Source organism: Mastigoproctus giganteus, chromosome 3 (genome assembly GCF_048544385.1).
Source record: "Mastigoproctus giganteus isolate SK-2022 chromosome 3, ASM4854438v1, whole genome shotgun sequence".
Lineage (NCBI taxonomy): Eukaryota > Metazoa > Arthropoda > Arachnida > Uropygi > Thelyphonidae > Mastigoproctus > Mastigoproctus giganteus.
The window spans coordinates 143,235,125-143,251,950 of NC_143577.1; the positions used below are offsets into that span (position 1 = coordinate 143,235,125).

Consider the following 16,826-nt stretch of genomic DNA (forward strand, 5'->3'; position numbering starts at 1 on the left):
ACATGACCATTTTGGAAAGCACGTTCAATGTTCTTTAAGGCTTCACTCACAGTCTCTTGCAAATGTTCCAACCGTAGCAACCTAGACTCAAGGGATGCCGCATCCTCTTCACCTGCATTTTTCATTTTATTAGTCAAAGGGGAACAGGGCAGTCCATACCCTGGGTCCGATTCTAGTTCTACAGTATAACATCACTCCCACATACCTGGCAGCCTGACTTTTCATCCTATCCTCATATGTTTCATTACTTTCTCCTTCCGTGCAATTTGATCCCAAATTGTTGCATGTTATATTCCCGTTGTCGCCCTTTTGAAAAATTCCTATGTCCTCAACTGTTACGAAATTAGCAAGTTGTTGTTCTTCTGTATGACTATCTAATGGAGAAAATAGCCTGCGAGCAAAAGTCATCAATAGGTTCATCTTTTGCGCAACGCGTTCATGACAGTATCCTTTTCACTGTATTCAGTAGGATGAATGAATTTCATCATGCCCAAGAGCAAAAGACTACTGTATTTTAATATGACAGGATGCCCAAAACCTTTATAAAACTCTTCTAATCTGTCCAAAAGAGACTTCTGGATACGGCGACGCTGTCTCACAATCCACTCACATTTCAACTATAAGTTAAATAAACATTCGGGTTAATTTATTCCTTAAACTTTTGTTCTTTGGAATAGCTTTCATTTTTATGTATCTTCTTCTTTTTAATAAATATTTGCCATTTAGTATCTTACTATTTCAATAAGTTCATTCTGGCTACCCAGCTATTTGTACAATCGTAGAACAGAGGTTCTAATGACTTTTGTAGTTTGCCGTGGAGGATCGCAAAACATGAAAACCAGCCAAATACTGAGAAACGTGTACGGTAATATCTATGAGTAACCTCACCCTTCTATGATCCTTCAACAAGACCATACTTACCAGGACACTACAGAGAAGAAAATCCTGCTCACAAACACCTTGCTACATGATTTTTATTGTAAAATTTACGTTTGTGGACAAGTTCAGTCTCTTATTGTGTTTTAGTTTGTTAGCATTTAAAAAATTACTCCGCACCTTCTTTTGTTCAATTTGTTAAGAACAAACATCTTAATTTATTAAGTGGAACAAAGAAATGTTTATTATTTAACGAGCCAGTCATCCTTCAGTTTCTTTAAAACCTGCAGTTCATTAGTTTTCAGCTGTGACTCAAGTTCTTGAATAATTGATAACACCTTATACCTTCTTCTCTCACAGAATTTCATCGTTAGGAAGAATGAAGTAAAATAGCCTCCGCAGGCAAATGAATAAGTAAAGGTACTTATTTTCAGTCCGTTTTCTTATCCCTAAGTTTGTGCTATAATTTTTTATTTTATTTCGATCGTAATTTGGTTTTCGTGTTTGTTTCGAATTAACTACTTCATTTGGAAAACAGAATAGTCGTGTATGCTAACCCCCTTTACCCCCAAAAAATGAATGGATGATCCAAAAATGTAACGGTGTAATGTGACAGGAATTCTGGAGAAAGTTATTTCCACACTAATGGGTGTCACGGGATTTTCTCTAGTGCGTGAATACTGTGATCCTGTATTATTCACGTACAGAATAAGTTTGTTGTTTTTGAAGTTTTTATGGCTATTAAACGAAGGTGTAAGTTGTCGTTTTGATATGGGTATTAAAATAGGACTGAAGCTGGAGCAGCATAAAATAACTGGTGGCACCAAAAGTTTCAGCATGTCAAGCCTATTTTTGAATGGCTATGGGTGATCGAAACAAGTTTCAGCATGTCAAGCCTATTTTTGAATGCCTATGGGTGATCGAAACAAGTTTTATGAACCTTACTGACGCTTTTCGCATGTTAACAATAGAAGGATGATTTCGTGGAGCATTATCAACTGAGGCCATATTAGTTGCTGATGACATAACTCAGTATATAAAATGTATATAAATTCCGGAAGAAAAACCATATTCCTCTCGCCTGAGACCCACTAACTCAGCCACGTTGTGAAAAAAGTCAATAAAAATTCCTTACGTCATCGACGAAACTCGAACTAAGGTCTTTTTCACCCGTTGTGGGGAGGACGGTGATTCTACCTCTGTACTATCCACAAGGGCTACTCAAAGAGGAAAAAGCTCACAAATTATCATTTTTACTACTTTTATATAGTGGATATATCAAAGTTTAAAAAGTTTGCGGATTAAAAAGCGGTAGAAACAGGATAATTGGGATTACACCCGGTAAACAGGATAATTGGAAGACATAGTGAAGGACTTGGGCTTAACTACATCCAATGCCTGTGCTTGATTTTGGAATCTCGTTTAAAAGAGTAGAATCTACTGGTACTACTTGCATTACTTCGACACACTGAAAAAGCAGTATCACTTATGCATTTATGCTGATGCAGAATCTCTGTGCTATTGTTGTGATCTTATAGGACTTCATGAAGGTATTGGTATTAAGAAAAATCCAGAAATATAAGACTTGAAGCAAACTTTGAAACTAAGTTTAAAAACTTAGTTTCTCACAAGTGGAACACATCCCCATCGATTCCTGTCGCTCACTCTGTTCATATTAAAGAAGACTATGGAAATGTGATACCGGTTAAAGATCGCGTTACGTCCAGTATAAATGGGATCTATCTCTGGGAACTATAAGATGGCGTTGCTCCTTCTGGATGTGCAATATAGTCTGCCAAAGAAATCAAAGAACTAAGTTCCCTTGATTTCTTTGCCTTTGGGACAGCACAGAAGTTAGAACAGCACTGAAGGAGAAGAGTATCGCCAGAATTGAGTCACAGCCTTGCGGTATGCAAGCTAGTAAACAGTTCCTTGGTTACAAGAAACAAATTCAATTTTATTTTCAAGTTAGGAATGGTGATGCAATTTGTTAAAATAGGGCTGAATTTGTTAAGTAATGAATCTTCCATTTGAAGGTTTATTACTTAACAAATAATGAATTAAGTAATGAATATTCAAGATGGAATTTTCAACATTTAGATTTCTAAGCCTTTCTAATGCAAAAGTGAAAGGTGGAATTTTTATTGGTTCACAAGTTAAGCAAATTCACGTGTACTAAACTATAAAATGACTGATTCTGAGCGAAATCTTGGCCATTGTTTTCAGAAATGGCTTTCTTGGTAATGTTAAGGGTCATAGTTAAAAAGAACTAGTTTACGACTTCACTGAATATTGGAAATTATGCGATGCACACAAATGGGCTGGGATTTCCTCAGACCAAATCTAGGGAACGTTAGTGAAGAGCACAAGAAAAAATCCACCAGGATATGCAGTTAACGGAGAAGAGGTACCAAGGAAGATGGGATGAAGCCATGATGGGCGACTATAGCTGTTTGATAGTTCGCAATAATCACACTGATACACAAAAGATAAGGATGTTCAATGTACATTTTTAAGGAAAATGTTCCGATTAACCTGAGGAGGATTCTACTTTTAAATCTCTGATTTCTAGCTTGTTATTTATAAAGATTAGAAAAGATATAAAAATAATATGTTCTGTAAAGCAGTTAAGCATTGTTAATATATGTGATATAGTGTTCTTGCATATTTACATTTCTTTCATTTATGGAAAAACCATTGATGACAGGCCAAAACTAAGTTATATTCTGAAGCAACCTACCAAAATTCATAAAGAAATATACAGAAATAGATTTTTTTGAAAATTTGTTCAAATAGTGCCATTTTTTATGAAAATATAAGACGGTATTATTTCGCCCTCTTTTCACATTAAAGACACCTCTTTATTGTTTTGCCAAAAAAAGAAGAAAAAAAGACAAATATTATACTCACTGAAATCTTTAGGTGTATGGGTTATGCATTTTATTTCCTAGTTCTTTTTTTTTACCCTAAAAATAAGGTAAAATTATCTTATTTTTAAGCAACAGAAATACATTTTTATTCGACTTTTGGCAGAAATAATTATTGCGAACACAAATCATTTCTGGCTCTAAAATATTGTTGACACTAGTAAAAGTATACAAACTCCTTCGAAAAATAAAGTAATAAAAAACACTGGTGACACGCCTTTTACTAATGCCCCTAACTAGTAGCAGTTATTAAAGTTAGTTATACTCCAGACAAAACATGCAATCCTACAAGAAATCGAAGTAATTCATCGATCAATTCGCTGTCAGATTATTCAAAACTTAACTGTTTTGCCTAGATTCTATCTGCCTCAGATAGGACCATTGAATACTCAGATAAACTGACAGACAATGATTGATGAGCAACCGGATTACTGTGATTTGGAATCTAGACTGCTAAACCTCGAAGAATATTTTTGTTCTTGCCAGGATTACCTATTCTTTCTTGAGATTATTCATATTTAGCTGTGGTTTCTTACACGAACAATTGCCTTTTAATATCAAGGGTCTTTCATCAGTAGATGACGCAGACTTCAGAAAGTTTCTTGTCTCATTCATCAAAGTAACGAAGTATTAAAAATGTAACTTTTGTGCAGATCCTGGGAAGAACCTTCCCATCCCTCACCGGAGGAAACAATTTGACGGCGTATAACAAAAAGAAATGCATTAAATCAGTGGGACTATTGTACAGTTATATACATTTGTAGGCATTTTATAATTTAAATGCTGTACCGAAAAATATCCCTAATTTGAAACAATGAAAGAGGACTCGAGAACTGGAATGGACCGGAACAAAAAATTATTCTGCACAAAAATCAGTTCAGCGTACTTCTAAATGGTAAACTAATTTTATTTGAAAAAAAAATGAATATGTGATGTTCATTCACTATTCGGTATGTACATTTGGTCGTGTATGGCAGCTGTTTATGAGGGCAGTTGGAACCGTTTTCTCTTCTTACACTACAACTGCTATTTTATATATTTTTTGTTTGTTTCTTAAAATAAAATCCCTTTACCTTTGATATAGATGTACACCGATGCCGTTTTTTTTAATTAAACCGAGAATGGGAAGTTTATTGGAGAGTTTCTCCTCACCTGGAACATGACTTAGCAATGGTAATCTTACACCCTTAGTTTCACGCATGAAAAACTGCAACAATTTCTACGAAGCCCAACCCTTCCCCTCCCACAAAAATTATTGACACTGTCCCCTGCACTCATGTTGCTGGTGAACCTGTCAATTTAATAGGATCATATGTATAAACTGAATATTGGACTAATTATGTAAGACAACAAAATGAGAATGTGACCACCAATTCAGATGCCAGAGGTGACATGGTGACCATTATATCTCTGGAAAAAAATTCTGGCACGATTTACTCCCAAGAAAGGAGACAGCCCACTTGGGCCGAAATCGCTGCTGCCAGCCAGCCGTACTCTTACCAAAGGCAGGTCCCCCCCCCCCCCACCCATATAACTAGGAGTCCTTCGACCGGTCGACCACGTTTAAGAACCCCATATATTGTTTTGGAACGGCGACCCCGTCCAGAATAAGGCTAATGGCTCACTCGCGGAGAAGCATGTATGTTTCACGGTTGGACCCACAGACAACACCTCAACAAATAACCACAGCCCTCTTGCAAGACTTACATATCCATGTTGCAGTGTACCAGCAGCCAGCCAGCACAAGAGCTATGCATCTTTCAAAATTGTCTGTGATACAGGGGTATATCATCTAATAAGCGACGCTGCTATCTGGCTCTTAGGGGCTATATATAAATAGAGGCTATCCCCCCTATTTATAGAATCAAAGAAAAATTTCATACACAGAATCACACCAACTTTCAGGGCCCCCTAACTCCAGTTGGCTCCTCACCACAGGTATGTCCGACAATCTGCAGTCAATCAAACTACGAGTTACCAAACAGCTCAAGCGTTTAAGTGTGCATCCTCAATTGAATATAAGGCAGCAGGAAGAGCGTGAAAAGCCAGTATCTTTTCTGATTGAAACTCTTATCACCAAGCGGTCATATCGATCCCTTGCAAAGAATGTGAGACCTGCCATCAGAAAGAAGGTTCCCCTCACAGATTCATTTGTTCTCATGTATCAAAATGTTAGAAGTATACGAAACAGGCTTAACACCATTGAGGTGATCCTCTTTGCAAGCAAAATCGACATTTTATTTCTTACTGACACGTAGTTAAAGCCTGATCAGGAGTGCACTGTAGTTGTTCCGCCTGCAGGTTTTCAAGTTGAGTTTACCTCTAAAGGGTTTAGCGGTTAGTGTAGTCGCAACCTTTTTTATTTAGTCAAAGTTTCATTTAATAGATATGAAGTCAAGTGAGTCCACCAATTTTAAAGCACTGATCATAATTCTGGCTCGCAATAAAGCCATTATTGATATCTGCGCAGTCTATAAAAGCCCACCCGAGATAATTTTATTGAAGTTGCTAACTGACAATCATGTCGTGATTGGCGACTTCAACCTTCCAACTCGGCTTGATTTTCTAAGGGAGAGCTGTTGTTGTTGTTTTAATAGGGTTTTAGGACCATCAGCAACTAAGGCCATATTAGCTTTCAGAGCAGAGCGTGAGTTTCCTGATGATGGTGAGATCGTCCGCAAATGCTACAATTTTTGTGTTGTCAAAGGAGTTACCAAGCCAATTTTGGAGAACCATGTTCCAGACCAGGGGTTCCAGAATGGAGCCCTGAGGACAACCCCAGTAGACAGGCCTTGTGATCTGAAGAAATTTTGATTTTACTACTACGGAGCGCTCTGAAAAGTACTTCTGGAACAGCTTGTACAAATTGGAAGGGCATCTGGCGGCACGGAGATGTTCAAGGGCACTTTCCCACCATACACCTTCGAAGTCAACAAAAATAGCTAATTCATATTTGGAGATTGGGTTCTCCATGTGCAGGACCAGATCAAATGTCCAATCTCTCCATCTGGACCAGGTTAAACAAATTCCACATAAATCCAGCTAAATCCAAAATGATGATCTTCAAGAACAAACTTGACCTGCAGAGACCCCGCAAATCAAGATCTCTGGTGTGCAACTGCCTTTAGTTACGCAAGCAAGGGTCTTAGGGTCACTATAGACCACAAACTCTGCTTTTCCCCCACACCGCCAACACCTCAGCACCAAAGTTAAAGGTTTTTCTGCCTCCATCCTCAGAGTCTCTCGAAGTGATTGGGGTTTGTAGAAGAGAACGTTATCGCTATACTACAAAGCAGTATTCCTACCCATTGTAACTTATGCTGGCGGTGTGTGGTTCCACCGTGCAGTTATAAAAATGAGAAACTAACTGAACTCCATTCAAAGAGGAATGCCCCTGGCCACCTACCGTATATGCAGGACTGTCTCCACGGCAGCTATTCAGGTAATTGCGGCGGGAACTTTCCCGCTTGATTTGTTTACAATCTTCCGTGGGCTCTTCTTCAGAATCAGAAAGAAATTTTCTTTCTGATTCTGAAGTATTCTGGATATTGAGCTTAATCTCGCTGCAGATGATAAGTGTGAAAAAACACGATGTTACAATGACCTGGTCAACATCTCGAAAACCAGGTGGAATACGTCGCCACATGGCACAATGAGGAAAAGATTCCTCCCCGAGGTAAAATTTGCAATGACGAAAACTGCAAGATCCTGGTTCTCTCTCAGCCTTGAGACATCCTTCTTGGTGACCGGCCACGGCTCCCTGAATGAAAAGCTGTACCAACTGGGGCTTCTCGCTACCGACCTATGCTTTTGTGGAGGCAAGGAAAATTGGTACCACGTTTCTTTTTGACTGTGACCTGTAATGAGGATCTCAGAGATCAACTTTGGAGAGACATTCCGAACTTATCCCCAAACCATGTCTATCAACTAATCCAGACTCCAGACATTCTTTCTTCCCTGCAGGCCTTTGCATCTGGCATTTTTACCCGGCGAAAGAGCTTGTATGCAATGCCAACGCCAACCAAAACCAAACAAACAATTCTACAGCCTAGATTTCACACTTGTGATGGGGAAGACTAAATTAAATTTCTTTTATTTTCTACTTTTGTTTAAATTTATTTTTAATTTAATTTTTATTATTATTTTTTTTACTTTTTTATTATTATTTTTAAATTATTGTTTATTTTAGTTTTGTGTTTTTTTTTTTTTTTGCTAAATTTGCCATGCGTATCAATTTTTATTTTATTTTATTTATTGTTATTTTTCATATTATATTTTTCATAGGTGTGACGCTGGTGGCACCAGCTGCATGCTAGCTAAATTAGTGCGCTATTAAAATTAATTAATAAAGAAGGTTTTCGGGAGTGTTGCTCAAAAAGAAGTTATATTTTAGATAAAATAAGTGTGGGGGGGGGAGTGATAGGTTAAGATTGGTTGGTTGGTTGCTCGGTTTTATTGGCGCATTAACAACTAAGGCTATAATGCGCCAAAACCAGGTGATATATATAAATTTTAATTTCACTGACCTAATCATGTCAAGATATAAAATAACAACGGTATAAAATGTAAAAAAGATAAATCAATAAAGAAATAACAATAACATGTAAATTTTAAATACAATATAATACAAGATAGGTTAAGATTTGGAACCTAAAGGTGGTTTTTTTTTCGGACTGTGAACTTTTTTAAAATGGCTATCATTATTATGTTAGGACATAAGAAATTTCAAGGTCATTAAATTTTTAAGGAACTATAATCAGTCACTGGGAATTCTTAGTAGAATAGTTGGGCTACCTGATAGCTTTGATGTAAAAGTTTTCAGGATACCAAATTATATTTAAAAATACTCACATGTGCTGAGTTATACATTATTGGTATTTTCAAGGTCACAGTAATTCTAAGAGTCAGCCATTTGGATGTTTCCAGGAGATAAAATAACTACAGCAGTGCCACCTGCTTGTTCAGTGGTGACTAGAAATTGCGCAAAATTATTAAATTGTGACATCACGAGGAAGCTTCATCACTGAATAAGAGCTACTCCATTTTTATGGCTGCGGCAGGTTTAGTAGATCAGCAGCTTAAATCCCAAGCCCGGATAAATGGTGAGGGTTGACATTAGGAAAGGCATCCGGTCGTAAAAACTATGCCAAAACCAATAGATGTGTTCCGGTTAAGAAGTTAATCCAACTAGAGGAGAAGAAGAGGATGTAAAGTGTGAATTGGGAACATTGAATGCCGACCCCATATAACGTGGGAAAAGGCGAAGACAAAGAAGAAGAATATTGTTATTTTTCATATATAAATATATTACTTTAATTTTACCTGCACCACTAGCTTTTCTATTCTATTTTTATTTATTATTTATTTTTTAAATTTTAATTAATATTATTTTTTTATTATTTTTTTTACAACCTGCAACATGGGTAGTTTTTTTTTTCTCTCTCTTCCCTCTTTCCCCCGGAATGGGCCCCCAGAGGTTCCTGGCCCACCTGCTGACAACACCAGGTGGGTCAGAGTCTCTTTCGAGACGGTACGTGTTTTACTGGGACTGGCCTACCTTCCCATGGTGTGGACGAGTACCCAGAATCATCTGTCCAGGTGACTGATGCTTCTGGGGTAGCCAAGCGGCCAGACACAACAACAGAACACACACATAATACACACAAACCTACGTGACACACATATCTGGCCCATTTGTAGTGATATTGTTCTCCACGAGGAGGAGTTAAACAGACGTTCTAGGTGCCGCCCTTACATATACACATGTCCATGTCCATATTGTTCCGCGTATACTGTCTGCAAACTGTGTCTACTGTGGTCGATTTTCTGTTCGCTGGACAAAAAAAAACCATGGTACTCTCGCCTGAGACCGACTAACTGAGCCGTTTTGCGAAAACGATTCGATTCTTGGAGGATCCCAAAAAAAAATCCCAAATTCTAATATCCAGCCAATCTGAAGAGTAACCAATAATCATAGTCTGCTTCCCGCCCTTATTACAGCACACTCTTATAAATATAATGAATATATATATGAAAATATATATATATATATATTTTTTTTTTTTTTTTTTATCTGATTTAATAGCTTGAAGAGCAGAGAATATGTGAATTGTTAAGATTTGAATATTAAGTTGGAATATGGCAAATATTAAGGCTTGACTATTGTAGATATTAAGATTTGAATTGGATTTAGAAAAAAGGAAGTTAGGAATTAAATAGCGGTTAAATGAAGACAATAAATAAATAATAATAATAAAAAATATATATTCCATAAATTTCTTGTTAATTTATATGTTGTATATATATATGTTTCGCAAGTTACAAATAACAACATATGAAGCATTAACCAAAACATGGCGAAAATATCTAACCATCGCCTTATTTTAAATAAGAATAAATGTTAAAGAAACCTGTTTCACGAATCTTTCCATATCTGTTTTCCCAGACAATTTACATTTACTTTAGTTTAAGAATAAAGTTATCGAACTTTAACACACAAAGTTACTAAATTCATCGCGTGAAATTAAATTATTGAATTGTACTTCGTGATAATATTCAGACGTACAGATATACTGTTCTTTCTCTTGCTCTTTTTCTTAAGCAATCATTGCTCATCATAACTTTTTCCCTTTTTGGTTATGTTTTTGTCATTTTCTTTTTTGTCACAGAGATTACCGAAGTGTACAATTCATTAAGATGCGATCTTGTCGTTTTCTATAAAATATTATTTGACTTATCCTTTCTTGCAATGGAAATGGTAAGCGAGAAAGCAGTAAAGTGCTGTGATTAATTTTAAGTTCAGACGTTTCCATTTATATACATTAATTTAAGATTAGAATGGGGGATGACGTATTTAAAATGATTCTTCATCCTGGCAAAGGATGCGTTTACAAGCCGTGAACGAATTAGTGGTAATGAAAGCCTCGTTAAGAGCCTATGACAATTGATGGCCCAATAGACTAGATGGTGTCCGGGACATGTGTTACACTGCTCCATTTAGGCCTAATTAAGTGCCTCGTGCAGTGTAGAACTCGGAACGTTTGTTTACTGAATTGCTGATGTCGGCTGGTGCGGACGCACAGCCTTCATCGATTCGTTGGATTTTCAGCGACTCTAAGAAATAAGAAAACCGGTTAAGAAAAGAAACACAAAATTGGAGATATTGAAGGCATACAAGAATCAGATCACAGACGTAGGAAGACGGTTTTCTTTAACATTATGATCTTCTGGCTATTATAAAAGTTTAATATATATATATATATATATATATATATATATATATAATACACTTTTTGGGAGTAGTAGGTTAAGTAAAGTTTTAAACATTTTTTAAATAATAATGACTATTTTTATATACAATGCTCAATGAGTTAAGCATAATTTAATGTAATAATGAGGTTAATTAATTACATCTAATAACATAGAATATATATAGAGAATAAATAAATAATAATACACGAGGGTACATATTATCTTATCAAGAAGGCGCAACATGACCATGCTTTATGAGAGCACAGAGTATTTCGATTCGCTTGACAGTTTAGTGCACGTTCAGCAATTTTATTTTACTAAATTCTTTTCTATTAAATTTGGTAACTTTTATGTTTTAAATTTTGTACATCTAAGCTGAATGACAGTGACTTCGGTACTTTGTAAACGTTGCACTGCAGTGAAAGAAACTGAATTATTACAAACCACGTTGAAATCCTATAATGTACTGACTGTATCCGGACGGTCCACGTGTAGGTACATAAAGAGACTGAATAAGCTGTGTTGATGAATAATAATTAACTCTTTGTAAATTTTACCTCATAAAAACTGATGTCTATCAGCGTATATAATATGTGAAGTAATTCTTCGTTTAAATTATGTTTGATCTGCACGAAACAATGCTGCCCGAAATGCGTACAATAAATATTATAAAAATAAAATTCTGATAAATGTCTATCTGAACTCGCTTACATTCTTCCCGCGAAGCTGACAGCAGAGCTGGAAACTCTCCAGATGAGTTTCCTATCTCAATTCAAAGAAACCTTTGCGTGCTGTGCATGAATACATCCTTTCTCGAGCTACGCTCAGGGCAGCTGGCCTGCACCTAGTTGCGCCTCTAGTGGTTGTGGATTTATAACTTTCATTTAATTCAAATAATTTCATTTTATATAAGTGAATGAAATGACGTTAACTTACTTAAGTGTGAAAATGATTGATGCAGTCCAGCCTGGTGTTTGTTTGGGCTTGAAAGCTTGTTGTAAGTTCGGAAATCTTGTCAGAATTTGCCTCGGGGGTTCTTATTATGTTTTACCGAGTTACTGCCTTGATTATTTCTCTCATATCTTCGGCGTGTTTAATCGAATGCGTGTGAATTTCGGTTAATAAGGACAGTTTGAGGGAATTGTATCAAAATGTACATCGTTAATAAGATAATAACCGTATTATTTTAAGTTCATACAAAAATACAGCTCATTTAAACAAAAACCTTTCTTTTCAGACAAGCTGCAATCGAATGAAACAGAAGAAGGCTGAATGCAGTTATTTGAATGATTTATCAACTTTACATGAGAAGAACTGCAAATTAGTTGCTGAAGATGGAGATCACTCACCATCTGCGAGGTGTAGTTAACGTCAATTTTGGGAAGAAAAGTAAGCACTCCTTAACCTCTTATGACGAACTTTCTGCTCTTAAGTTAATCTAGAATTTAGAATACTATACTTTATTTTATTCAAATTCAATCCAAAATCTTGTATACGTTTCTTATAAACTTAGAAGAATATTGTGTGTTAAATCCATGCACGGTGCTTGATGATAGACAACTTGAACATTTATAAAGTAAAATCTTTATAATTTTTAAAGAATAAAAGAAAAGAATAGAGTATAAAGAATCATTATAAAGTAAAATTCAGAAAATAAAAAAAAAAAAAAAGAAAAATATTAAAATTCCGAGATAAAGATCTAATTCATGGTAGCTAAATATAGAGGGATTGCATCATACCTCATCGTTCTGATCCATTTGTCAGCAAATAAAATCACTTCTTAACTGTTACGGAGCCATTGACACTGCTTGAATTAAAAAAAAAAAAAATGGGATTAGAGTTTTCAATGGTAAAATATAATAAAATACTAAATAAAAATAAGAAGACACCTAGTGAGATGTTAACTAAGTATGCGCGTCCTTATGTATTATTTTTTAACCATTCAAAACTCCACAGCCATTTCTTAAAATTCAAACAACTGATAGTTTCGTAGTTTTCAGGGCCTGAATAGATTCTGAAAGTGTGACCCACATATTTATGAAACGCCTTGTATATGTACATAAGAAACCACGCTCGACTACATACACAAGGCATTTGTTTTATATCAAGACATGAGAACAGATTACCACCGCTTAGCAAATTTCTGGTTAACTTCAGTACGCTTCTTCTTTGTTCAATACCTAGCAGCATTCGCATGTTTTGACTTATGTTTCTGTTAACCTATGCAGAGTTAGTATTTCTCCAATAGCAGCTTGCATTCTTTGTTTTTCAAATTCAAAGACTTCTTCAGGGTTGATTCTTTGCCATGTTATTCGAATAAATCGACCACATCAATCCCCTCAACATTTTCTTGCCAGCCTTTCTTGTATCTTTCACTATGTTTTTCAAATATTGCGCTTACTGTCCCAATCCCAAGTAATTTAAAGAGTAAACTATGGACTGAGCTAACTGTGGATACAATCAGGCCACATTTTTCTCCAAGTTCCAATAATATTCGATGTCTTAACTTCCTTATCTGTTGCTTCTTCTTTTCATGAACATTTGGACACATTTTAAAGGAACTATTACAGAGAAAGCAATAAATGAATAGAGTAAACACAAAACAAGTAAAACCAGCATACGCAATACCTTCTATTTGCTAAATGATTCTTCAGTTTGGCGGTAACGCTACAAAATGATTTATATTTCCTGGACTTTGAAGCCCAACGGTATTATTATAAGAGATAGAGGATTTCACACCGAATACTGGTGGTGGTAATTTCCAAGTGTTTATCCAATGTCGTTAGGTGAAGTGTAAGTGTACTTGCACGTTTATGTATTTTATTTATTAATTTCAGTAATTTTTCCTCGTTTAATTTTAAACGCTAATATAACCCATCACAGTAAGAGACTAGCGGTTTAACATGACGATAAATCTTATGTCAAAAGAAATATTAGTTGACATATGAAAAGTTAGCGTAGAGCTTATAAGTTCTACTAAAACAGGGGACAATATTAGTATGAAGAAGATTAAACGAAAAAGTTGTTACATAAATTATGCAGAAAGATGGTGAAAATTTCACAAAAACGTACACATCGCGGGAAATGTGCTGAAATAAAAATTCTAAGAGCTGTACTGGATAAAGGCAAACATAACACTAATTTTTTATTCTTCTTTTATAGTAAGTTTAGACGTTTTCATAAAAAATATAATTTTATTATCATGCTAAATGACAATTTGACTAACTTGCAAAATATTCCCCAGAATTAAGATTATCATAAAACGCAACTGCATAAACAGATTTATTTTGGAGATTCCCCTCTCTGTACAGATATTTATACGTGTTCTGTGAGGGTTGATCAACCATTTATAATCACGAAATGCCATTTAGTATTTTGAAGTGTGTGTGTGGGGGGGGAAGGAAGTCTTTACTTTTTATTTTGTTGTTTGATTTTATTTAATGATAATATTAAATATTCTTTGTTTTGTTCCCTATTAGATATATAGACATTTTTTTCTTATACCCCCACTTACACATCTGACTTCGACTTCACAGGAGAATTCCACATTCAAGGGAACTTCTCAATTATGTATAATTCCCTTCGCAAAGGCTGAGTGTTCATGAATGACAAAAACACACGTTAATTTATAACATAACATAGTTTATTTACATATATATACACAACATGATAAAGTGATTAAAACTCAGGCACATACTAATATTATTCAAATTTGCCTATGTAGCATCAGATATATATACAATTAAGTGCAGTGATACCTCGGTATACGTCCTTAATCCGTTCCAGATCCTTGGACTTATACCAAACGGATTTTTCCCATAAGAAATAAAGGGTTGTTATTGGCATATTATACAATGTCCCTGATCTTTGTTTGGTAATCGATTTCACCCCCTTAGCAACGCTAGCAGATTTAATAACGTCTTTGTTTTTCACAATCGTAGATACCGTCGTTCTCGGCATACGGTATGCAGCAGCCAAGTCCTGGATACGTATGCCACCTTCATACTTATTAACAATCTTTTTTCACCTCCGTGGTGATCCTGCCCCATTTTCTTCGTTGCTTGGCTCTTCTCATTAACTTTCTTAGAACTCATGGTTAATGAATTTACAAAACATTTACGCGAAAAAACACAAAATCACGTGAAAATTCACGGAGAGTTATAGCGCGGGCTGTTCACTGAATGGTAGAAACTGTCGTACTGACGCTCGTGGGCAGTCGTGGCAGAGATGCCAGATCTTTACCCCCTCTCCAAAAACCGAATTCAGTCGATGGAGGACGTAAGCGCGAACCGTGCGCGCATACTTCCTCGGTCGGTTTTATTCGGAAAGCCGAGTGAGGACGGGTGCGCGTACTTTGCTAGCGTCCGTCCTTGGTCGGCTTTTATTCGGTTTTTGGAGAGGGAGATAAGATCTGGCATCTGAGTCGTGGCTTTGTCTTGAGAGAGGTAAACAAGGGTAGCGCGCGGTGTCGTGACTCATTTTGACGCACGCCAGTCGTATTCCAAACAAAGGTCGTATACCGAACAAAATTTTTCGCGTCCAAACAGGACGTATATCAAGTTGGACTTATTCCAAAACGGACGTATACCGAAGTACCACTGTACATTGGTTTTACACCAGAAGGGTTATTTCTTTCTACGTAACATAATCAATATCCTTACACAAAACTGTTATAGTTTCTTAACATATATGTTAAGAAACCTGAACAATAAATACTTAAGAGGATTAGGTAACACCCTTTCTCCTATGTAAATCGAATTCTTACCTTATAAATTGATTTAGGAATTTCACTCTTAACTTCTGATTTAATTAGTGCCCCATTTTGTCTTGGGGAATATAATTTCATAATCTTTCTCTAATCAAGACAGATAATACATTTGACATCAATTTCTGGACTAATGTTTGTCTCAAGGGTTTGTCTTAATGTTTTGTCTCATGTTTGTCTTATTAGCTACATTCAGAAGGCTATTTCTTTCTCTTTATTTCTCTACCCTTACCATTCCAAAATTTATCATACATATATGTTAGACAATAACTAATAACAAATATCCAATTTCTCTCCCTTACCTTTCTACACATGTCTAATTATACATTAATCAAAACCCAAAACTATCATCTGACTTATCTCTATATTTATGTATATTTATTTATACCCTTTTGTACATCCTTCCCTTAACATCTTTCTAAACTTCTACTAATCTGCTGTTAGGGTTCCTACAGTCCTTTAGGGGTAAATGAGAATACTATATAACTAGTCACTTACTTAATCTTAATTTTTCGTATCGGATTTCTCCGTTTTGGGGCCTTCAGCTCCTTGTCTGGGAATGGCATCATCGTTTGCCAAGGGCATTCATCTCAGGACTTCTAGTTTCTCAATGACTGTAGTCTACGTCTGGATAGGGCATCACTGTGTCTCTTAGGAATCTATGGGCTCGTCTTCGATACTGCTACTTAGCCTATGATCCGCCAGCTATTCTGGCGGACTCGTGATTACAACTTGACCTTCTCAGCTCATTTATTTGCGCCTTTGCCTTTAGATGATGGACCAGGGTTATTTCTCTCCTTGGCCTTTATCACTGCCTACAGATGAAGAACTAGGGTCATTCCTCTTCTTACACTACTTATTTTCACGCTGACCACTTTCGCAACCTTCCTATTGCGGACTAGGCTTATTTCGCCATACACTTCACTCGTTTGCACACGGCCACTTTCTCTACCTTTCGATTACGGACTAGGTTTATTTCTCCATACAGATCACTCGTTTGCATACGG

At 36.1% G+C, this 16,826-nt stretch overlaps 1 protein-coding gene across 1 annotated transcript in view; it reads left to right on the forward strand.

Annotated features, from left to right (window-relative positions):
• Positions 1 to 16,826, forward strand: part of LOC150088299 (uncharacterized) — a 344,867-nt gene that overhangs the window by 141,614 nt on the left and 186,427 nt on the right. The window contains exon 2 of the mRNA XM_090369452.1: positions 12,292 to 12,443. The gene's annotated coding sequence lies outside the window, so the exon portion shown is untranslated. The remainder of the gene's footprint in view (positions 1 to 12,291; positions 12,444 to 16,826) is intronic.